Source organism: Myodes glareolus, chromosome 9 (assembly GCF_982192425.1).
Source record: "Myodes glareolus chromosome 9, mMyoGla1.1, whole genome shotgun sequence".
In the NCBI taxonomy this organism is placed as follows: domain Eukaryota; kingdom Metazoa; phylum Chordata; class Mammalia; order Rodentia; family Cricetidae; genus Myodes; species Myodes glareolus.
In genome coordinates, this window is record NC_142034.1 from 85,478,412 (window position 1) to 85,504,733 (window position 26,322).

Consider the following 26,322-nt stretch of genomic DNA (forward strand, 5'->3'; position numbering starts at 1 on the left):
TTTTTGTCGAAGATAGATATTCAGTGAATACAATTCTGGTCACTGAAGCTATTTCCCCCAGTGTTACACACAACTTTTCTGGTCAGAAATCAATAATCCATATATGTGTAGCTGGTTTCTCAGCTTTCCGTAATATCCCAATGACCCATTTGTCAGCCCGGTGCCATTACTGGTCAGTTTATGACTGAAGCTTTGTAATAAGACCAGTTTTCTGAAAATATAAGTCATCTATTAGGAATCTTTTTGAAGCACATATGGCTTATCCTGGGTCTCTTAAATTTTTCTAAAAAATTAAAATTTGAGTAGAATGTTTTGTTGCTATACAAAAATGCTGAAAATACTTGTCCACACACATCCATATACTTTTATAAACTCTTGCACTGAAAATGTAGATCAACTGGAACAGAAAAGTGCTTTTTAAGCATAGAACATAATTTTATTTTCTGTTAGTAGCTTTCAACAGTGAGTTATAAAGAGAAGAGCTTGGTAAGTATGAGTGTCTCATGTTTGTCAACTTTATAAGGACTCATTGATATTTTGGATTATAATCTAATATATTTTGTTTATGTTTTATTTTAGGAGATTTACAAATTTTGTGTGTTTGTGGAAGGTAATAGAGACATTTTGTGTATTCTTTTTCTTACTAGGAACAACCAGCAAAATTATTACAGAACAGCAAAATTAGGATGCTTGCACTAAAATACTGATCTAAGTATAGAATTTTTAAAGGTGATTTCTAAAGAGTAATGGTATTAAATATTCAATTACTTTCAAATACCATATAGGCTGATGATTTGAGAATTTAGTAGTTAATACAATACAATATTAAAGGTCTTCATAATATAAAAAACATAATATCTGTGAAAAGGCAAATGTAAATTATCTTTTTAAGTCTGTATGCATTTTATTACTTGTTTTATTTAACACTGTGACACAATAAAAAGAAATGAAAGTACTCTATTTCTCAGATTGAGACAGTGCTTAGTGTAATGGTAAGAATGATGCTTTCTGTGTTTTTGGATGTTACCTATGAAATTATAGGTTTTGTTTTGTGTTGTTAAATAAATTTTGCATGCATAAATGAGGTCTACATTTTATTTAATGTTTTTCTCCATGCACTGAAATTATGTACTTCTTCCCATAGAATTAAAAGGAATATAGTTTGATACCTACTGTAAAAACAGACATGGATCTTGCTGATAGTATCCTTTGTTGAAATTGTTCATTTATTTTGTAAGACTCACTTAATCATACTCAGAGTATTTTAAGGGCAGCTATTAGATCACAGCTCAATTTTTCTGCATTTTGTTCCAAGTCTCACTGTTGGGTATATGTGACTCAAAAAATTTACTCCAGAAACTTAGTTTCTACAGAAAGTGGAAGCATTGTCTTGGTATCTGTTCAGTGTCTTCAGTGTTGAGAAACCTGTTTCCTGGAAGATTTGGTATAGATTTGCTTTTGGTAACCACTGTCATCCTTTGGGTGTTCTGTAACTTCTGTATTCATTTGTATGAGTTTTTGTAGACTTTCCTACTTTTATAATGACCACCATTCAGTCTGATTACATTTATGGTGCTTTTTTCTTTATATCCTCCTTTAGGGTCTTTAGATTCGAGAGGTATTTTGTCACTTTAATAATATTATTGTGATTTGATTGTTCTGACACCATCAGTTTCCCAAGATATTAGATTTTTTTGATGATTTTAAATAGACACACAATTTAATTTCCTCTGACATCCATTTGTATTTTAAGCATTGATCTTTCTTCCCCTCACTTTTCGTTACTTAAGCCTTATTCTCCTTCCCCCCTTATCTTCTCCCTCTTTCATAAACTATTCTGTTTTATTTCTTCTTTTATTCTCCATTCTTCCCTGTTCCACTTTGAATATTTTTTTTAAATTCTAATATTTGGAAATGAAAAAGTTGGAAACCTTTTAGTATGTGCTATATATGTGCCTGTGTTTCCCAAGAGAACACAAGTAGCTTCATGCTGTAGGCTTGATGTATTGTGCCTCAATTGATGTTCAATTAAAAATATTTTCTCATTTTTATCCTTACTTTTAATTTAACTCATGTTTCCTTAGAAATACGTTGTCTCTTTTTCTAACATCTGTGAATTTTCTTGTTGCAATTTTATTATTGAATTTCAATGTAATCCTTTCTGCTTAGAAAATACATCCTGTAGGACTGCAACTTTGAAATACAATGAGAATTAGCTATGCCAATGCAACAAAGAGATATTTGCATTTTATTGTTATGCCATGTTTGGCATGTTAATTAGATCATATGGTCAACCTGTGAGATGCAATATTTTTTATTTCAAAAATTCTGAGTGGTTGTTTTACTTTTTAGAGGAATTTTAAAAAAAATTCCTATTTAATTGCAGAATTTTCTTTTTCATTGTTAGTGTTATTAATTTTTGTTTAAGTTATATTGTGATTCTGTTTTCAGACATATAAAAATTTAGAATCACAACTTTCTATCTAGGAAATATTTTGTCATACTGAATATCCCAACTTGAAGTCTCATTCTATTCTTTGTCTTACGTTCTAAGTCCTCCCTTAAAACTATGACATCATCTTTTTTTAGTTAATTTTTACAAGGACATAATCTTTTCTATCTTAATACTTGCAACATATGCTGCTATATTTCGGTTTCACTTTTTATGAACAGAGCGCAAGTATATCTTATCTTAAATCCTATTTTGTAGTCTATGTGTTTCAATCTAATTAGTAAATGCATTTATGTTTGATGTAATTTTTGCTATAACTGAATTTTATTTAACTTATATTCCATATGTTTTCTATTTATTAATATCCTCTGTCTTGACTTATTTTTGTTCAGTATTTCATTTTACATGATCTAATAAAGTTCATATATTGTTCTATTCAATTATAATTTATACTAGAAATTATCCAAATATATTGCCAAATTAGTAAAATCAATTAGAAATCAATAGTTTTGATAAAATATTTTTATATTAATTTAATATTATTTTATGTGTTTGAATGTTTTGTATGCATCTATGTCTGTGTACCATCCCATGCCAGTGACCAAAGAGGCCAGAAGAGGATGTTGTATCTCCTCAAACCACAGTTACAGATGATTATAAGCTGCCAAGTGGGCTATGGTGATCAGACCTGGCTCCCCTGGAAGAGCAAACATTGCTCTTGATTACCAAGCAATCTTTCCAGACTCAGAAAAAAAGTACTTTTAATACTGTAACCCATGCTGGAAACTTAAAATAAATACCAACTCTACCTTCCTTTTGTATATTTCAGCACTGCTTATTACCTTTGCTTTTATACCCAAGCAGTGAATGCCTGTCCTTATTGTGTTAAATGGTTATCGTCTCTGTTCTGTTCTTATAGGCTTCCACATCATTTTCCTTGCATTTTGCTCACCCTAATTATGTGACATCATATTTCTTTAGTAAAAAGCAATGCAATGTTTCCTCCTGATGTGTCATATTTTGGATGAGAAACTTTATCAAATAACATTATGATAATATATTTTATTTCCTTTGCTTCTAATAATAATATTCACAACCTGGAACTCGAGCACACTGTTCCTTTTTTTCTTTTCCATCCCTAACTTTTTAAAACCTGTTTTGTTTCCTGTTCTTCCCTACTAGAATTGAAAGTCTAGTTGTGGATCTTATTGAACTAATGCATTTCTATTTAGCTTCTATGTATTTTGTTTTTTATCAGTTTAAATAGGATATTCATAGATTCAGTTCTATGCTTCTTTATCCTGATTGAAGTTTTATTAGCTTATAGTGTCTTTAAACCCACATCTACAGTCAGTTTATAAGTATTTTTTATCAACTACCTCTTGCAATTACACTTCTAACTATCCTCAGACTCTCCTTTAGTTCTTTATTCTTTCTTCTGTTATTTAGATTACATAGGTGGACATAACTTACTAGTTTCCATATGATTGGGTTATTCTCTCTAGCTTTATTATTTCTATGTATCTGTATCTTTTATACATTTAGTCATAGTTTTCGGTGTAATATAAAAATTTTCAGTTGTAGAGTTGTTTTCGTTCTTTCTTTAATACATTACTATTGAAATTCTCTTTTATTCATTTGTCTTTTCCTTATATATTCATAAAGAGTGTATTAGAGCTAACTTGATGAAATTCATTATTTAAATTAGTTGCATATTTTCCAGTTATACTTCAAAAAATAAAACTCAAATAACTGAACTAATAAACTGAACAAGTAATTCATAAAAAATAGACTAATAAATATTTTTTAAAATGTTCAGCACCTTCAAGCAAGGAGGGTTGAAAATTAAAACTAGGCTGAAATTCTGTAGTATCTCAGTCAGAAGGCTGCCAGATAATGAATGTCTACAAATAGTGGCAAGAGTTTTGAGAAGAACACTTACCTCCCTAATAGTTGAACTGTGAACTGCACAGGATTTACGGAATTCACTAGGGACATTTTCCAAAAACAACAACTAAACAGAAATCTAGTGTGGCATAGTTCTCTTTGCTGTTCTCTCTCTCTCTCTCTCTCTCTCTCTCTCTCTCTCTCTCTCTCACACACACACACACACACACACACACACACACAAACACAAGTGTGTGTGTGTGTGTGTGTGTGTGTATGTATGTATGTATGCATGTTCTTGTTTTACCCTATGATCTCTACAGCTTACCGAAGAAAGCACATCCATGTTGGTTGAGGCATTGTTTTCTATTGCTAGGAAATGCAACAGTAAAAATATCCCAAAAAAGCTGACTAGATTATAAAAATTATCTATGTATTATAAAAAATGGACTTATATTTAATTTTAAAAAATTGAAGGAAAACCTGTAAATTACAGGAAAATGGGTAGAACTGTTCACTTTTATGTTTGGTAAAGTAAATAACAGATATTCATTCTCATATTGGACTTTTATATTAAATATCTATTCACATGTGTGTGTGTGATTGTTTTTGGGGGGTATAGATCATGAAACTAGAGCAGGAAACCAAAGAATAGGAAAAGAAATTTTAAAATTGTGGACATGGGTAATAGAATATATTTGACTTGAATAGAAGATGACCCTCCTAGGAATGTAAAGATCCAACTGAAGGTGGGGAACAGTGTATACGGGTAAGAGTGAGATAAGGAATTCAACTAAATGCGACAGTGCACCTGAAGCGGAACAGGTCAGACGGGGGGAAGGGGGGGACGCAAACTAAATATTCCCACGCTAGCTCCCAATGCGGTATATTAAGTTTTTCTTTATTAGAAAGGAAACTCACAGATCACTACAGGGAAACAGGAACGCGGGTAAAACAACCAGGTGTGGTAATCGGGAAGAGGCCAAGAGAGTGGTCCTGCTGGCCTTTTGGTACCCAAAGCCATGTCCCATCTGGTCTAGCCGCTCAAATGCCTTTGGCTGAAGGAGGTTCCCCATCACCTCTCCCCTTTTGTCTAAATAAAAGATTTCTAAACCCAATAAAAAACTATATACAATAAGAACAGATATCAAGTATAAAATTAGAATTACAACCAGTATAAACAATATTAAACAAGAAACATATGCTGAGTGTTTCAATAAATTATTCAATTCTAAATAGTATAAGTCTTGTGTTAGAAATGGCTTGACTAAATGAGAGGGAAGTAACTACTACTATCTAATATTCAACCTTATCGAAGTTCTGAGAAAGGAAGTAATATTACTTGAGTAGGCAGGAAGTCCAATCAAGCTGCTTCCAAATTGTGCAATTGATGACAGAGACAACTGGCTACCTGGGCCAAAGTCTCATTTGCAATGTTGAAGCAACCAACTTTGGCTAAGTCCTAGAGTAACTGATAGAACATTTTCAGAGGCAGGAAAATTTTCAAAACTGTCTTAACCTATCTTGGCAGGGTTTGGCAATCTTTTTCTTGCATCCTAGTTGTCAAGTCCAGACACAGTGCATTTTATCAGTGGTGGAGGCAAAGAAGTTTAAAAAAAAAAAACTCCAAGTGGAATGTCTTTAGTGCTCAACATTCTCTAGGGAATAAATCAGTGCTGCCGGGAACAATCATATCTTGATTAGAGGTAGAAATGGAAAATGCAATATGATAAATATATCTTAAAATTGTATCAACATACAAAATGTCTTAAACAGAAGTAGAAACATGCATACATACAATCTGATAAGATAACTTTGCCTAGGTGTACAAATATTTTAAACATAAAAAGGAGAATAATCAATATAACAAATATGATTTGAATTTATATCAATACACATGTATCTATACCAATGTAAATTGTCTATAAATAATAGTTCACAAGTATTCACTCTATTACTATTATTATTATTAGTGTGAGCTTACTCACACTAATCCCATTCAATTTCCTTTTTTTCCCAAATAGATTTCTAAGCCTATATAAAGAGTTCCCCATCATTCATGCTAAGTAAAAAATAAGCAAATATAAGTTAAAATGCATTTTAAAATACAATGGTTATATTTTAAATTCTTTTTTGTTCATCTTGTGAATTTTATTGTATCTATTTTGGAGATTATGTGAAAGAGCCATCAGCACTGTGAGTGACTTTTGTCCTTTCGGTATAGGTACCCTTCACAAATAGGCAGTATGAGTGGGGCATTAAAAGCGGTTATAGAGACAAGAGAGAACATCACCAGTGCATTGAAGCCTTAATAAGTCGCAATATGTGATCAGCACACTGATAATTCCTCACACTTGTGCCTTGTGAACTTTTGATTGACAAGATAACACTTCTTTGAGACTTCTCTGAAAGATGTGATGTGACTCAGTTCTTTTTAGAGGGTTTGATTCAAAACCCTTAGCTTTCAACCCTGTGTCGCTAAGATTTCAACATCTTGGGGGGATCTATAGATTCTGGCATACATTCCTTTTCTAGAAAGGCTTTGTTGGTGAAGAATTCTATATGCCTTTAGCTACTTCTGAAAAAGATTCCTAACTTGCCATGTTGCCTCAGAATACAGCAATTTTCTTTTGGGCATCAATGTCCCTGTTTTGAGGGGTTTTCTCAATTCTACTCCTTCATGCCAGCCTAACAGGCTGTCACTATTTAGCTGACTTTCTTTCCTGTCAGGTCAATTGCTGTGCACGGCACAGACCAAATCTTGAGTCTATGACTAGAATTAGCAGAAGTCGATAGCAGTCATCAGCCTTACTGGCAGGAACTATATCATCTGCTGAACATTTGCTACATCAAGTCTTTGCTCTTGGTAGCATAATCTATTTTAAAATATTGTTATAAATTATTTTATTTCTATTTTTTAATTATGAGGAATATTGTGCAGTGACCTGTTATCTACTTCTCAGAGAACAAATTTCAAAGCGATATTTTATTCAGAAGCATATCATCTGATTGCCACAAACTTCAGTTGTCAACCTAATGCTTAAATTTTGTAATTCACTCTTGTATAGATATTAAATATAATAATATTCAATTATTCTTCATATATAGCTACAGTTTAGGTTTCAGGAAAATGGAAGAGTAAGTCTATTCTCTTCATATTGAATTCAAACTTATTGTTGTGTCATAGCCAGATAATGCATTCCTTTTCATATAAAACAGAAAATTCCTGGTAGACTCTCATTGTTTCAGCTTTTGTGAGAGGCAGATTAAGTTTCAGAGAAACAAAAGTCATTGAAAAGAATCCAGTGAACAGAGGCCTGGTGTCATTGCCTTTAAATGTGCAATTGTTCCCAAGCCAGATTTCCCCCCAAGCGGTGCCAATTGGCAGATATAGAAATCCTCACCTCCTCCCAGTGTTAAACTCAGCAGTCAAAAACGAAGATGTAGTGGGAAGTGTTGATGTAACACTGGGGAAGAAACATGGTCTAATGGTAGCTCTAGTAAACATTTAAAAGACTGTTTCATGAGTGTTAGATTAAAATGCATACAGATGGACAGAGCATAGGGGTAGAGGATAGAGGACGGAGATGTGGGACTATGAGGAGAAATTCCCTAATTGACAGGTGGAGGATTGGAATAATCAAATATGCTTATAATCTAAATATGTTTACATTAGGTTGAGTCAAATGAGGTTACCTGTGTATCCACATAAATGTCTAAATGTACACATAGATTTCATAAATGTTTGCTTACAGTGTTATGTAAATATGAATTTGTGTATGTGCTCATAAATATGAGGAGATAAATATGTATATTAGTGGTATATATTTTAGCATATTGAGAAAAGTATTTTTATATAAAATTATTTGGTTATGGCTTTCATTTGATAGAAAGACACAGAATTTCATACAGCAGGGAATTCAATATCCAGAAATATATTCATTTTAATAAATTTATGTTTTGATACACACTTTAGTGAAAGCAGATACTTGCAATGAGTTCAATGTATATAAACATTAACAGATCACACTCTTGTCTCAAATAAACAAAAAGTTATAGGAGAATGGTAAGGATGTAATTAAACAATAGCTCAATACTGCAATCAAAAGACCCAATTAAAACCAGCAAAAAAAAAGGGAGTCTTGAAAACAGCTGAGAGGAGTATTTCATGTGGCATAAAGGCAGGAAGCCTGTGTGCAAGTCTAATATTTAAAATGAATATATATGCATTTATAGTTGTCAATCTCCTCCTATAAACATTGCCTATAAATGTGTTAAATATACAAGTCTTCTCCACAGGAGATCATTTGCTTATTCCCAAATTAGAATAATAATAAAAGTACTGTGAATCAAGTTTATAATGCTTATAAAATTTGACTTTGTTATTTTGGAGCCGTCTTTACACTACCAAATTTTAAGTAAATATAGTACCCTTAAAAATTGTTATAGTCTTGTTTTTTTGGTTGAGTCTGACTGAGCCATCTGTCCAGACCAGGAGATAGACATGTATTAGCAGATCAATGCGTACAAAATTGCCAATGTATGGATTTTGATCATATATACATATGTAGATGATATGTATTAATTGTATAATTCTTTATTTTGGTACATTAATACATAGGTACATTGTTGAAAGATGTAATAAAAATAAATTCTACTTTTCATGCTAAAAAATATGAAATTCTTACACTTACATTTGATTTAAGGGGAGTGATTCTAATCTTTCAAATGACATGTTAACTATGGCTCTGTTGTATGGAGGCCAATTTTTCATTTCCCGGCTGCCTAGACTCCCCAAATAACCCCATAGAAACTGTATTTTTTAAATCACTGCTTGGCCCATTAGCTCTAGCTTCTTATCAGCTAACTCTTATATATTAATTTAACCCATCTCCATCAATCTGTGTATTGACACATCACAGTGGCTTACCGACCAGCAAAATTTTGGCATGTCTGTCTCTGGCAACAGCTCCATGGCTTCTCCCTCACTCTGCCTCCTTTCTCCCAGCATTCAGTTTAGTTTTCCCCACCCAGCTCCACCCTGCTCTATCAACAGGCCAAGGAAGTTTCTTTATTCACCAGTGTTATTCACAGCATGCAGAGGGAAATCCCACATCACAGCTCCTTGGTACAAATATGTGAATTGTACCATACAGCCCTATGTCTATTCTTTTTATTATGAAGGGGGTTCATTCCAAATATTTTAAATCTATGAATATTTATTTTCATATTTTAATCGAACATTTAGACAATATAAAATAATTGTGGTTTTCCTCCCTGCATCTCCCTATTATTTTTCTCACCTTACCACTGATGAACTCCATGACTTCTTTCTTCGTCTCTCTCTTAAAAAAAAAAAGCAGGCAAAAAATTTAAAAATTGACAAATTAACAAAAGAACACTCTCTCTCTCACACACACACTAAAAAAAGACTACAAACTCCATAAAAACATAAAATCAGAAACCAGAATATGCAAGCACAATAACAGTAAGATAAAAAAGTTTCCAAACAAATCATTATGAGCAAAAAAATCTTTAAAAAAAAGACCATTGAGTTGATTTTGTTGGCCATCTACTATTGGGTGTGGGGCCAGCCTTTAGCTGTGATCTGACACCAAGTGAGATTCCATTGGATAATACAATTTTTTTTTTTCGCTTTGAAAACTGTTGTCAATCTGAGATAGCTTCTTGGTTAGGAATGAGAATTTGTGTCTACTTCCCCAAATGGCTTAGACATGTGCCATCCCTAAATGTGTTGACATAGTCTCCACGTGTTTATATGTGCAACAGTCCTGTTCCATCTAGAAGGCCGTTTCCTTAGTGCTATTCATTCCCACTGACTGTTCTTCAGCAGAGTCTCTGAACCCTGAATGGGGGAATTTGATGGAGCCACCCCATTTACAACTGAGTGTTCCAAGGTCTCTTACTGTCTCCACATTGTCCATTTGTGGATCTCTATATTAGTTTTCATCTGTTGCAGAAGGAAGCTTCAGTGGTGAGGGCTAAAGAGTACACTGATATATGGGTTCTGTAGAAAGAAGTTAAGGATTTATTTTATAGATGTGTTCCTCTAGCAGAGCAGTAGTCTTTGGTTTGCCATTATCTATGGCCTATCCAGTATCAGATATTGGCTACATGAGCACTTTCAGGCATGGGTTACACCTCATGGAATATGCCTTAAATATGATCAGATGGTAGTTGGTTAACCCCCCAATAGTTGTGTCACTAATATATTACTGTATATTGTAGGCATGCCATTTTTGTAGATATGAGGGGTTGGAGCTGACTTGATGTTTATCCTTCTCCTCTGGCAGTGTGCAGAATACTTTCTAGTACCATCAACACTAGTCAGTAGGGCTGCACGCCCTAGGTACAGACCACCTCAAATTCTCCATGTTTAATGATATATATACATTGACATATATATATCATTAAATATATATCATTATATATTATCTTATATATCACTAAATTATATATTAATTTTATGTATAATTAAATATATATAAATTATGTATATATATATATCATTAAATACACACACACACACATATAATTGTTGTCTTCACCAATATTACTTACCATCAGTTTATCGAGAGAACCAACAGCCTTGACAATTGCTTGAGTTGTGTGGTGGTTCCTATTAGGCCCATTTGGCCAACAATTCAATTAGATATAAACCACTTCTTCTGCATGTTTCACTTGGTGACAAAAAAGTATGTACTTGGGGTTTGGTCTCTCCATTATTTGATGACTACATTTTTATTTCTTTAGTATATGCACATATGTTAAGAAGCTTCTACCGTAGTTAGTTTCCATATGATCTCTCAAGTGGCATTTAGTATGAGCTGTGCGTGTCTTTATTAACTTCATTGTGCCTTTCAATTTCCCTTCTAATCTAGTTATTCTATTACACTCCACCTCTGTCCCTCCAAAAGTATATATTTTATTTCCTTATCCATGGGTTTTCTTATAAAGCTCATGACACTAATCTTCAGGCTTTCCACAGGGCAGGTCACTTTATCTGCACATGAATACATGTAACACTTCTATGTTTCTTAATTTTCATTAATTACGTCTCATTGTACCTTAAGCAATCACATACAATCCAGAAGCACTGAACATGTGATAGCAGCTAAGTCCACAGCGCAAGTTTGCTTTATCTTTTATAAAAATTTACCAACTACTGCTCACTTTTCTTTTTGTTGGTTAAATGTTAAAAGTACTGTTTTTAACTTTGCTAAATATGTTCAGTGCAGTACCTGGTGGTTAAGTGCCAAGATCAGTATTAGTGCGGTCAGGATTAAGAAGACTCCTTAATCCGTTATAAAAGAAGCTGTTCACAAACAAAGGAAAAGACTTTTCCTTCTTGTAAAATTGTTTGGCCGTGTTCTGATTCCTCCATATCTGTGTTTGGCTCCTTGGAGGAAAACACTGGCCTTTTAGGTGTCTTTGGAATAGTAGAGGAGTTCAGACATAAACATGCTGAAAACCTTTGCAGTGTGATTTTCTTTCCAGGTAGGAGTTAGGAAAATCTATGCAATAATGTAGAAACTTTTCAATGTGCTTTTCATTCACTCAACTATTTGAATTTCATAGTCATAGTAGTACTGGAGTTTTGAAGGGAATTCCTTGAAGTGGACATCTTTAATGTTTAAAATGTTAGATATCTATAAAACAGCCACCCAAATGCCTTGCTGTTTCCCATAATCTTTCTCCAGACTTCTTTCCACCACTCGTTTTACAATAACAAAGCAAGGTCCTCTAAATATGATTATTGATATTTTTAAACATTATGGAAGAACATTTTATAGAAAAATCAAAGTATAATAATGTCATAGTCTGCATACGCAAAAAAGTTAAGAGTTTGAGAACATAGTGTGTCTTTCATGTAAGCTCTGTGGTCAAAGTATGTCTCTATATATGTGAGCTCCATGTACATAGATAACGGCGTTCGTCCTATTTCCTAGTTATCCTGTTCTTAGCATCAAGAGCAATGCCTGAGAGGCATTCAACATGTGATAGTAAATGAAAACCAGCCATCCATGGTGATGTTCTCATCCAGGCAGGATGTCATATCCCACACCACCTACCTGACAAAAACTACCCTTAAAAATAATAAATAATAAAAGAAAACAATAAATTAACGAGCAGCATTCGCTTTTCATTTATGTCCCTAACTGTATTCTACATTTCAGTTTTTATGATGCTTAGCTTTCTACTTACCTGAGGTAATCATGCTTAGAGTCAGCATGTTTTGTTTTCCTGTGTCATGATCATAATAATCAAGGTGGCTTTGTAAATGATGGATTCTCAGGTAACCATTTAAAACACATTATCTCATTTGCTCCTCCAGCAACCTAGGTTAGGAATCATTGTTGTCCCATTGTATGGACCGTTAAGGTTAAAACGACCTTCAGAAGACTGAACAGACATAAAAGGAGCATTTGATCTATGCCTTGCAGTTACTGATTATCTATTTAACACTGTATCCCAAAGCCAGAGAAGAGAATAAGGCTTACAATGTTGAAGTGACAAATATTTTCCCATCTAGTAGTGTTTTTATCAGAATATTTAGCTATTGGAAAGGATCTGTGAAATTTCCTCAATTACCAAGAAGATAACAGTCTCTATGATAGGGTATATTCTGCTGAATACAGGTTTCTCCATTTTTCTCCAGAGATGGTACATTGAAAATGACATTAATTTTCATTTAAAGGTTATTGCTTGTAAATTCATTTCTCATGCATGTCCATGTTTCATTATTCATTTTTTTGAATTTTAGAAATTGTAGGCTGTTTAGGAGAGTGATGAGGATAGTTTTGTGATGAGAGTCATGATTCACAGAAAAATATCACAAAGGGTCAGACACTGGGCACACAAGCAAATTGACAATCCCCTTTTATTTTAGTATAGCATTTACTTCTGGCAAAAAGCTGAATGACTAATTAAGGTCTTTGTCCTTTTCATCTTACGATCACACAACCTCAAACCTCCCCTTGCATGTGCAATAACAGGTGTTTCACCTCTCTGTTCTTTTGCATTGCAATTTCTTTTATGGAGTTTCCATCAAGCAATCTCTGAACTCTGATATTTCACTCTCTTTTGAAATCAAAGTTTTCATTCTGGGCAGGTGGCTGTTCTTGGCAAGGGGAGGAAGGAAGCCTCCCTCAGTTGCTGAGGCCTTTCTCTGCAAGTCCTAATTGACAAGGGAACTCTTTTCAGGTGATTGAAGGAGCTCACTTTGTACTGGGACTCTAACATCTCTGTCGCTTTCTGTGCACAGATGACAAGTTTCGCCAGCTTCAGAGCTTCATTTTCTCCAGCTTCAGGGACTTTTGTCATTTCCATTCATTCAAATTGGTCCAAGTCACTGAACTGTTCCCATCTCCGGCATTTCTTCAGCCAGACCAATCTGCCCTTATCACAGCAGAGGTGCTGAAAGCTTTGTGAATTACAAGCTGTTTCTCATGTTTATTGATGGACTGCTATTTGGGAAAGGATGAAGTACTTTTTTTTCCCTAATGTTTGATTCACTTCTATGGAATCTGAACACCACCCGTCTCGGGCTTTCCCTTCCTTACAGAGCTCAGTATCTGAGTGAGAAGCCTCTGGGGGAGGAAACTAACGTTATTGAATCGGATTAGACAAGGCAGCAGAACAAAGTCACATTTCATGAGGTGTTTCCAGCATCCAATAGATGAACTGTAATTATTTAAGGATTAGCACAATGAGGTCCATTCTGAATACTCTTTCCTGTGTATAAACAAAAGCAAGAAGTAGTAATATGGGTGATTTAAGCTTCTTTTTATCTTCAACAGATTTCTGTTAGAGCCCTGTGAACTTGAAAGCCTGCTGCCATGGAGAACAAACTCATTCACTGTTTTTCAATGAGAAGTTAGGCCAAGGTGTGCTGTCAAGTCTAGGACGAGAGCTTAATTAAGGCTGCTTCCTAGCTGTGGATAATTTACTGGAACAGCACTTAACCATATACTGTAGTCACGGAGAAGTTGCCACCAACATTTTAAATATACTTATCATTTCAGAGGAGTATTTAATTAATTTTAAAGTTTTGAGGATAGTATTGAGTCAGCACAAGCACTATAAAGTGCTTTTTTATGTTTATATACCACACTACAATGGTCTAATTATGACAATTAATGGAAAGATCAGTGATGTACTGATATTAACTACACTCAACAAAGCTTGGCATATCAAATTGAGGTAGAACTAAGCTCCTCCCCTCATATTAAGGCTTGGTCAGGCAACACAGTAGGAAGAATACATTCCCAAAAGCCTGCTAAAGCATCAGGGACAGGTCCCACTCCTATTGCTAGGAGTCCTACAAGGACACCATGCTGTATAACTGTCACACCTATGTAGAGGGACTAAGTCAGTACCATGTGGGCTTCTTAGACATCAGTCCAGTGTCCACATTAGTTGCTTCTGTGGGTTCCTTTATGATTACCTTGAGCCCCCTCCTCCCCCTGACCCTCGCCCTGGCTCATCCAATTCTTTCTTCCTTCTTCAACAGGATTCTCGGAGCTCAGCCCAATGCTTGGCTGTGTATCTCTATTTCCACTTTCGTCTATTACTGGACAAATCATGTCCAGTATCTCTGATGACAATTAGGGTAGTCACCAATCTGATTACAGGAGATTGCCAGTTTAGGCTACCTATCCACTATTGCTAGGAGTCTTAGCTTAGGTCATATTTGTAGATTTGTGAGAGTTTCCTTTGTACCAGGTTTCTACTTGACCCAAAAATGCCCACCAATCAAGACATCTCTCATTGCTCTCCCCATCTATCCTGCTCCCATTCCAATCTTGCAAGTTCCCATCCCTATAATTCCTCTCCCTAATCCCCAGTTTACTCAGAAGAGTTCTTCTATTTTTCCTTCCCAGGGAAAACCAAGTGAATCCCTCTTTGGGCTCTCCTTGTTACCTTGCCTCTTTCTGGGTCTGGGTTACATCACTCAGGATGATTTTTTTTTCTAGTTTCATCCATTTGCCTTCAAATTTTCTGATGTCATTGTTTTTGATAGTTAATATTCCATTGTGTAAATGCACAATATTTTTTTTATCTATTCTTCAGTTGAATGACATCTAGGATGTTTCGCCGTTTCTGAAAAGAAACAGAAGAGAACTGGATGGAGGGGCAAAGGGCGGTGAGGAAAGGAATGAAAAGAGATGAGGAAGGGGAAACTGTGGTTGGAATGTAAAATAAATGAATATATTTGATTTATACAAATATATTAGCTATACTCCATTGGTTACTTCACTTTTTATATTTGAATTTTTCCCACAGTTTATTTTGATCATGTTTCCCCCTTCTTCAATACTTCCAAGATCCTCCCCGCCTCACTATTCATCCAGCATCATGTTCTTATCTCGTTCTCTTATTCTCGCTCTCTCTCTCTCCATATCTATATATATATATAGATATATACATATATATGTATATATCTATATATATACATATATATATGTGTGTATATCCATCTCAAAAAAAAAGAACCTAGGTAGTGTTCTTTTAAACCCAGCTCTCTTCTAAATGTCGTGGAGTCATGCTCCTTTAATTCCAGGAAGACAGAGACAGGAGGATCTCTGTGAGCTATAGGCCAGCCTTGTTTACTGCATAAGCTCCAGGACAGCCAGAACTACATGGTGAGATCATGTCTCAAAAAAAAACAACAGCAAAAATGTTAAAACAAACAAACAACAAACCAGAAAGACAAACCATACCCAAACAAAACAAATCAAAGAACGTACACACAAATAAATTTGAATATGTTTTGTATTGAACAACATACTACTGGGCATGGGACTTATCATGGATTGTTGATATACTCGGTGACACTACCTTGGACAAACATGATTTGATAGCATTAACTGAGCTCAGTGTGTCACATAATAAAGGATGCTCTATTTGTTCTTCTCGATTTCTTAAAGAATTTCATTCATGTGTATAATGTATTTTCACCATCCTTCTGCACTCCAACTCCAGTCATGCCCCCAACATCCCCCTTCATAAATGCATTTTCTCCTTTAAAATTGATTATGGTTATAGTTACATACATCTCAAATCTTCAGAGAAAAACAAACTTTATATCTCCTTTGCTTAATTATGTTTAATGAACCTGAATATCCAAAGCTAAAGGAAAATAATCTTTGAGGTGTGCATGCTTTTCCATTTAATTTTGCCAGTTTAAAAGCATCCTTCCAAAAATTTACAAGTAATGATTAAATAGTTCCTCAGGAAAAAAATGGAAGGAATAATTAATTTAAAAGAGATGACAGTAAGACAATGACCATCTAGAACTTAAGAAAGTCAATTACTGTTTCCTCCTTTTGGTTCTTTTATTCATGGTGATTATTTCACCTTCATTGACAGATAATGCATCTTTGTAATAAAAATAGAAAACTGTTTCAGGACCATAAGCAGGAATGGTCATGATTCATTTCCAAAAAGACGGGAAAGCATGTTGCTTTTGTCAAGATCCTAAGAAGCATCTTTAACATTGATACATCTGCCCAACTCCTCCAGTCACAGATGCATCCACTTTCTAAACTCCATGGAAGCTTTCCTTTTTCCAAAATCCCCTGAAACTTGCTGTGCATTTTTAAATAGATGCGTAACTTTCATCTAGGATTTAAACGAAGCTGGCATTCAGAACAGCATTTTCAAGAGAGGAAAAGAGGAAGGGGAAGGAGAGGAAAAGTAGGAGATGTTCAGCTAAACAGACTGGCAAGAATTCCCAGCCTTTCCTGTGAGAATTTCCACAGTTCTCTCAGGCTAAAGGGTCCTGATAACTCCCCTTCATGGACTTCTTGTCTTGGTGTTATGGACATCAGCATCATCAACACCTGTGGTTTCCAAATTTTAAATGAGCTCAGAGGCAATATTTGGGCCAGCCCATGTTGATTTGAAACAGGCACTGTCTTACCAAGTATCTGTATATATTAAGAGCACTGACAGTAGATCTGGAGACATGATCTGGCTGGAAATTGAGTGAAAGGACACCCCCCCACACATATTTTTCAATATGAAATTGTACCCCAAGAAGTTGAAATATGGTATGGTATTTTATTATAATTTCCATATGTCATAATGAAAAAATATCATAGGCAACAAAATGCATAATTTATTGCTACCGATAATTTTGCCCTCAACAATATACAATATGTAATGGGATATTAAACTGAATTATACAATAACACCTCACAGTTCACAATCTTCCACTAGGAAACCAGACACACAGATGCTGTATTGTCTTTGTTCTATAGATTTCAATAAATATAATTAATTATGTGGTAATTTATTGATAAATGTTTCATTAAATAGGAATATTTCAAAAAGTTCAGTGTTTAGCCATCAGTTTTAGTTTTTTAAAATATTTCAATGGGTGGTTTACCTGCATAAGAGTATGTACCGTGTCTTCAAAGAAAAGAAGAGATCATTGGGTCCCCTGAAAATAAAGTTACTAGCATTTGTGATGTACCAAGTGAGGATTGAACACAAGATTGTCTGTAAGAACAGCCAGTGTTCTTAACCACTGAGCCATCTCTACAACCTGTTGGTCCTCAACCTGTTGGTCAACCTTATTTAAAGATTTGGATATCTAAACTACAAAGATCTCTTGCAATACAAAGGTGCATTACATGTACCATCCTTGTGCGCACAGAAAGGGAAATATTGTTTCTTTTCCTTTAAAAAATTATTTTGAATTATCTGTACTTTGATAATATATAAATAAATTCAATTGAATTTCTAATCTTCTTTTGAGAAAACTTGAGATTGTTATCTTCAAAGACTTTTCATAGTCTTGCACCTACATTGCTGACACTTCGATGTAGAAGCAAGGAAACTAACCATGAGAAATTAAGCCCAACAGTTTTAAACAACTTTTTATTCAGAAAACTCCATAACTACCTGAGTGAAGAATCAATTGCTTATTTTTAAAAGTGAACAAGACTGAAGACTCAATATGTTAGCGTTACCTATTATTGACACAGCAGTAAATTCATCTCCTTTCTCTATTCTTTCTGTTCATTTCCATATAAATTTGCTAATGATATCTAATAACTATGCAAAAGTAAATTTATGGGAAGCATTGAGAAGACCCAGACAATCAAAAGGAGGCTGGAAACTAGCAGAAACTAAGAAGGAAACTAGCAGAAACCAACTGACTTATAATGGAAGTGATGTGGCCAGGATGTTAGATGGCACGATAGGAAACATGTTCTGCTCAGATTTCTTCCTCTTCGCATCGTTAGCCTTGGAGTTTCACCACACTTCAGTCACTTTAAAGTTCCCTGCATCCCCTAAGAGCAGGAGAATATTTAAGGGGCCCAGATATTCAGTAACAGTAGCTGATTTATATTCTACTTTGTAAAATTACCAGCAGAAAAGAAAATCTTGCATAAAGTCAACACACAGGGATGGAGGGATAATTCCAACCAACATTAGATGATATTTAGATTATTTGATATTAGATTGATATTGATATTGATATTGATAATTGATATTGATATTAGATTATTTGATCAATAGAGATGATCAAAGAGACTGAGATTGAATGATTTCCAAAGAGAAAGTCTCACATCTTTTTTTTTTTCCATTCAAAAAATTTACACTTCCTCCCCTCTTCCCATTCCCCTTCCGCTCCCCTACTCCCCCTCCTCCCTCCGTCTACCTCCTTAAGTGACAGCAGGGAACACTGCCCTGTGGGAAGTTCAAGCCCCAGTCACATCCAGTCCTAGGAAGCTTTGCATCCAAATAGACAAATAGACTAGGGACCCAAAAAACCCAGTACATGCAGTAGAAACAAGTCCCAGTGCCCAATGGCTTCTCAGTCAGTCCCCATTTTCAGCCACAATCAGAGAGTCTGGTTTGATCACATGCTCATTCAGTCCCGGTCCAGATGGATTTGGTGAGCTCCCATTACAACAGGCACACTGTCTCAGTGGGTGGACCAACCCCTCGCAGTCCAGACTTCCTTGCTCATCTTCTCCCTCCTTCTGCTCTTTAACTGGATCTTGTGGGCTCAGTCCGTTGCTCTGATGAGGAACTTTGTCTCTATCTCCATCAGTCGCCGGACAAAGACTCTATGGTGATATTCGAGATAATCATCAGTGTGATAGTGGGGCAAGGCCAGTTCAGGCACCCTCTACTCTGCTGCTCAAGGACCTAGTTGGGGACATCCCCGTGGTCACCTGGGATCCCCTCTAGAGCCAAGACTCTTGCCAACCCTAAAATGGCTCCCTTAACGTAGATATCTTCTTCCCTGCTCCTACATCCGCCCTTCTTCCATCTCCACCCTCCCACTCCCCCAAGTACTCTCCAGTCGTCCCCTTTTCCCTTCTCTCTCCCCCTCTCATTTCCCCTACCCCCACCCCCATGCTCCCAACTTTTGCCCAGCAATCTTGTTTGCTTCCAATTTCCAAGAAGATCTATATATGTTTTTCTTTGAGTTGACATTGTTATTTGGCTTCTTTGGCTTGTCAGCTGTAAGCTTAATGTCCTTTGTTTATGGCTAGAATTCACTAATGAGTGAGTACATTCCATATTCATCTTTTTGGGTCCGGATTATCTCACTCAGTATAGTGTTTACTATTTCCATCCATTCTCATGAAAAATTCAAAATGTCATTATTTTTTACTGTTGAGTAGTACTCTAATGTGTATATATTCCATACGTTCTTTATCCATTCTTCCATTGAGGGTCATCTAGGTTGTTTCCAGGATCTGGCAATTACATATAATGTTGCTATGGATATAGTTGAACAAATGCTTTTGTAGTATGATTGGACATCTCTTGGGTATATTGCCAAGAGTGGTATTGCTGGATCCTGAGGTAGATTGATTCCTAATTTCCTGAGAAACTGCCACACTGATTTCCAAAGTGATTGCACAAGTTTGCATTCCCACCAGCAACGGATGAGTGCTCCCGTTGCTCCACATCCTCTCCAGCATAGGCTACATTGGTGTTTTTGATGTTAGCCATTCTGATGGGTGTAAGATGGTATCTCAAAGGTGTTTTGATTTGCACTACCCTGATAGCTAAGGAGGTTGAATATGACCTTAAATGTCTTTTGGCCATGCGAACTTCGTCTGCTGAGAATTCTCTTTTCAGTTCAGTACCCCATTTTTTAATTGGATTAATTAGGATTTTTATGTCCAGTTTCTTGTGTTCCTTATATATTTTGGAGATCAGACCTTTGTCTGATGCGGGGTTGGTGAAGATCTTCTCCCATTCAGTAGGTTGCCCTTTTGTCTTAATGACAGTGTCCTTTGCTTTACAGAAGCTTCTCAGTTTCAGGAGGTCCCATTTATTCACTGTTGCTCTTGATGTCTGTGCTACTGGGGTTAAAGTTGGTAGGTGGTCTCCTGTGCTCATGTGTTGCAGTCTACTTCCCACTTTCTCTTCTATCAGGTTCAGTGTGGTCAGATTTATATTGAGGTCTTTAATCCATTTGGGCTTGAGTTTTGTGCATGGTGATAGATATGGATCTATTTTCATTCTTCTACAGGTTGACATCCAGTTATGCCAGCACCATTTGTTGAAGATGCTTTCTTTATTCCATTGTATACTTTTACCTCCCTTGTCAAAATTCAGGTGTTCATAGGTTTATGGGTTAATATCCGGTCTTTGATTCAATTCCATTGGTCAACGTCTCTGTTTTTATGCCAATACCAAGCTCTGTAATAGAGTTTGAAGTCAGGGATGGTAATGCCTCTGGAAGTACTTTTATTGTATAGGATTGTTTTAGCTATCCTGGGTTTTCTGTTTTTCCATATAAATTTGATTATTGTTCTCTCAAGGTCTGTGAAGAATTTTGTTGGGATTTTGATAGGGAGTGCATTGAATTTATAGATTGCCTTTGGTAGAATTGTCATTTTTACTATTGATCCTACCCATCCAAGAGCATGGGGATTTTTCCATTTTCTGGTGTCCTCTTCAATTTCTTTCTTCAAAGCCTTAAAGTTCTTGTCAAATAAATTCTTCACTTCCTTGGTTAGTGTAACCCCAAGAAACTTTATGCTATTTGTGGCTATCGTGAAAGGTGAAGTTTCTCTGATTTCCCTCTCTGCTTCTCTATCCTTTGTGTATAGAAGGACTACTGATTTTTTTGAGTTGATCTTGTATCCTGCCACATCACTGAAGGTATTTATCAGCTGTAGGCGTTCTTTGGTAGAGTTTTCGGGGTCACTGATGTACACAATCATATCATCTGCTAATAACGAAAGTTTGACTTCTTCTTTTCCAATTTTAATCACCTTGATCTCTTTCTGCTGTCTTATTGCTGTTGCTAGAACTTCAGACACTATTTTGAAGAGGTACGGTGAGAGTGGACAGCCTTGTCTCACATCTAAAAAAAAAAACCCTCTCACTGCTCAGGATATGGGCAGTTCTATTGAGTCACAGTAGGCTTTTCAGTTTTTCTCCCTTCCTGTTTCCTGTTTATACCTGAACACCATCTATTTTTTTTCTTGAACATGATTTTAAAACTAATCAGAGATCTCTCAAACTTTTAAGCTAAGAGTCTCCATGTGAGTCACATTCCATTTCATCCTTCCCTAATCCCCAGCTGTATGCCAACTGTGCATGCAGGGCTCTCATTTCTCCTTGACTAATGGAAAGAAGGTGAGCCGCGATGTCACCAATTAACTATGCTATGAAGAAACTCCTGATGGAATAAGATAACTTGTTGCAACAGTGATTTAAAATGGACTGAGCTACATCTCCTGTATTCGGCATTCAAAATCCCATTATCATCAGGTCTCCAAGGACTCTTGTTTGATAAATACTGTTGAAATAACAGTTTTGTCATTACTTGTAAAGTGGCATGATTCGCAGGTATGAATAGTATGTTTTTAAGCATGGACACAATATTTGAACTTTAGCAAAGATGGTTCTGTCTGGAAGAATATGCTCATTAATCTTTACAAACAAGTTCTAGCTTTATTTCTTAGCACGAGTTGATATATATTTAAAAAGGAATAAGGTGTTGGTTCTGTTAACACTTTACCTCAAATGCCAATAGCTATTTTTCTTGTCTGACTCAACAGTCCATGCTTTGAATCCATAAAAGCCCTGAAAGTGCAAGCAATTTTACTAACCTAATCTCCATTTTGATGGTGCTGCTGCTGCCTCTGGTAGAAGTCTCATTTCTTGCGAATTCTCCTGATATTATATTTGTTAGGTAAAATAAGTGGTCCATTTCTTGAATCTATGAGGTACATGCTTAGCATGTGTTTTATTTGTTTTCTGATTGTCCCCTTTTCCATTTTATTTATTTATTTGTTTAAATTTCAATATATTTTGATCATATTCTTCCCCTCCACCAAATCCTTTTTTTAGCTCCTCTCATTTCTCTCCACGCCCAGCTTTAAGTTCTTTCTCAAACAGCAAGCAAAAAAAAAAAATCAATACAACAACAAAACTTTCAAAATCAAGAAAACAAAACAAAACCAAGTCCCCAAATAAAAAAAACAAACCAAAACACCAAACTGTAAGCAAAATCAAAACACATACCAACTAACTGTGGAAATCATTTTGTGTTGGTTAACTACTGATCATGAGGTCTGTCTGGGAGTGATTAATATGCACAGTGACATTCTGTTTGAGAAAGATTCATTTTCCCTGTCCCAAGAGGTATAAGTGACAGTTCAATTGTTAATCTTTACCCTAGTGGTTAAGTTTGCATTCTTTTCTTCATTCATTCGTTTTTAATATAACAAATAAAATGTAATAAGATAAATAAAAAATTATTTCAGAGTTGAACAAGGTAAACCAACAGAATGAAAAAACCCAAAGAAAAGACACAGCAATCAGTGACCTACTCTTTCACTCACGAATCTCATAAAAACATTAAACTGAATGTCATAATATATATGCAGGGAATCTGTTGCAGACCCGTGAAGAGACCCTGTGTATGCTTATTTAGCCTCTGTGAGTTCATTTGAGTTTTGCTCATGGTGATTTAGAGTCTTTTTTTTTTTTTTTTTTTTTTTTGTGTTCTCCTTCCCACCCTCCTGGAACTTAACTTCCTTTCTGCCCGCTCTTCTGTGAGTTTCCCTGAGCTCTGAAGGGAGGGATTTGCTGAAGATCCCATTTAGGACTGAGTGTAGCAAGGTCTCCCAGTCTCTGTGTAATGTCTGACTGTGGGTCTATTTATTCCCATTTGCTACAAAGAAAGTTTTTCTGGTGATAATTGAATAAGACACGATCTATGATCATTGGGGTTCACTTTATCATTACAGTTTTTTAGGATCAGTAACATTTGTTTTTACCTTATGTCCCTGAACAATCTAGTCTCAGGTTATTTTACCTCCAAGCAGTGTTAGGTGTCTGCTAAGTCTCCTGAGTGTCAGATTGGCTATTGGCTATTTACTCCAACACTTTTTATGCCACCATTGTTCTAACATGTCTTTTTCAGGCAGTACACAATTTTAGGTAAAGGGTTTGTGGCTGTGTTGATGTTTACTTTTCTTTTGAGAGCATGTACAATATGCTCCTGTACTAAAGACATTGGAGGACAGAGGTAATGTTCTGTGGAGGCACCAGCAAGACATCTTCCTCTTCAGTGAGTTCTGTAGGTGTTGTCTTCAGCAATGGAAGCTTCTGTCAGCTGATGGGGAGCAGCCTATAGTCTTGCTAAAAGCCTGAGTTCTTTGGAATTCCCATTGAGTCCCCTTAGTCAACTTAGATGTAACCCAGTCCTTATACTGGGAGCTTTGTTGAGTGGTCAGAAATGGCCAATAGGGATGCTATCATTCTCATTCTTTGATTATTTCATTTAGATTGTGTTCATATATGTATATATGTTTGGAAGATTCTCCTGTATTAGGTTTTCAAATTACTTATCAATTACCCCTTAATTTTATCTGGAATTCTCTCCCATGACCCCCTCTTACTTCCTCTCCATACTTGATCCTCCCATTTCAGACCTGCTTCTATCCACATCTATTTTATTTCCCTTCTTCGCTTTTTTCCCTTAAAAGGCATTTTATTTGATTAATTAATGTCTCTTCTCCCCCTATGATCAATTTTACACCATTGTAGCCACCTTGTTATATTTCATTTCCTACTAATTTGAAGAGTTTATGTTTATTTTTAAAACTCCCACAAAAACCATTTGTAGTAACTAAACATTTAAGTATGTGATTGATTTGTCTTCATGAATGATGAAGCTTAACACTAGGTACTTCTAACCATGAAACCTCTAATTCAGAATGACTGGTAATATGAATTGTATCACCCACCGTAGTGTTATCCTTTAAGAAAATTCAGCTCTCAGAAGAAACGTACTTATTAGTTAAGAAATATAAGGCTATAATATTGAGTTTGGTTGCAACAAAAAAAATACATTTGGGAATCACTTACTGGAATTCAAAGGAGATAGATACAAATCAATTCTGCCTGTTGTCTACATTGCTGTTTCATTCTCGAGTTGCCAACACACCATAAATTGGTACCAGAATTAGAATTTTGACGTATCATTAATCAGAAAAATAAATATGAAACAGCTTGATGAACCCTGGTATAAGCAACAAAATTTCGAAATAAAAAGTCATCCTCCCATATGTGTCAATTCTTGCTAGGGCTTAATGCAATTTAGTAAATCATATAATAAATTTGCACAAAGGATACAGGCTCACTCATCCTTGTTTTTAATGGAATTTTTCTGAGAGAAAACATTAGCTTAATATGGAAATGTTTTCACATATTTGGGGATCATTTTTTATGATGTGCACATCTAAGTTCTACTTAGCTTTAATTTGAAGATAGTAATTTATATGCGGCTTAAGTTTTTTTCACTTTACTGCATTATCACTAGAGAGCTCTAGTTACACTGTTCCAATGTGTGACTGCCCTAGCTTATTAAGCTATATCGCAGATACTGAGCTTTTAAGGTGCCAATACAGAGAGACCATGCCTCCTTTTGAATGTCTGTCAACAGGGAACTCAGACTCTCCTGACAGGAACTATTCACAAGGTAGAGAGGGCAATGCCGCTGATAGATGGGTTGAACAGCTTTGTAATAACTACAATCAGCAGTCATGGCAATGGATTATACATGGAGAATGAGGGAGGCTGGCAAGCAAGTATGACTCAGGAGTTTTCTGTTTTGAAATAAAGCAAGTCAACATTCTTTATGTCCACAAAGATACCATTGACTGAGATTTCACAAAATGTGTTTTCACTTCTGTTCTATTTTCAGTATTGTTTTCCTGCTCTTCAATGTGATATAAAAAAGACCACAAAAGTGCAATATACAAAAAGTATATGCTTCCTTTTAAAACCACCTTTTTTATAAAATTAATCTTTATTTCATTTCTCATGTTTTTATTTTCTGGCATCAGCTTTTTCTTACTTTCACCCCAAACATAATACTCTGAAATCTGCAAAATCCTGTACTTTGTTTCCTTACTTAAGTTGAAAACTCTGGGTTTGGCTTGACAGGGTAGAAATCTAAACATAATTTTAAAATTACTTTGGGAAAAAAATCTCTGGAAACTCTTATGTTTGACCTTGATATTATCCAATTTACTCTTTCTACCAAGCCCTAGTTAACAATATGAACAGCCATATTTATAACTAATGCTTTCTAACTGAAGAAACGATTGTTATTTACATCGTGAAAATTCTGTAGTGAGGCTAGAGAGGTGGCTCAGTGGCTAAGATTACATCATACCTTTGCAGAAGTCCAAAGTTTGAATCCCTGCAACAAAGTTAGATAACTCACAACTGCCTGTACACAACTCACAGCTCCATCTTCAGAAAATTGCAAGACTGACCTCTTGCACTAACACCTGAACTAACATTTACATACACACACACACAAAATAAAAGTAAATATCATAAAATTTATGAAAATAATGGACATAATGCATATGACAGAGAACCTATGGCGTTCTGGGCTAAACAACGCCCACAAGAAAGTCATATCCTAATCTCCGTGGATGTCTCTCCGCAGG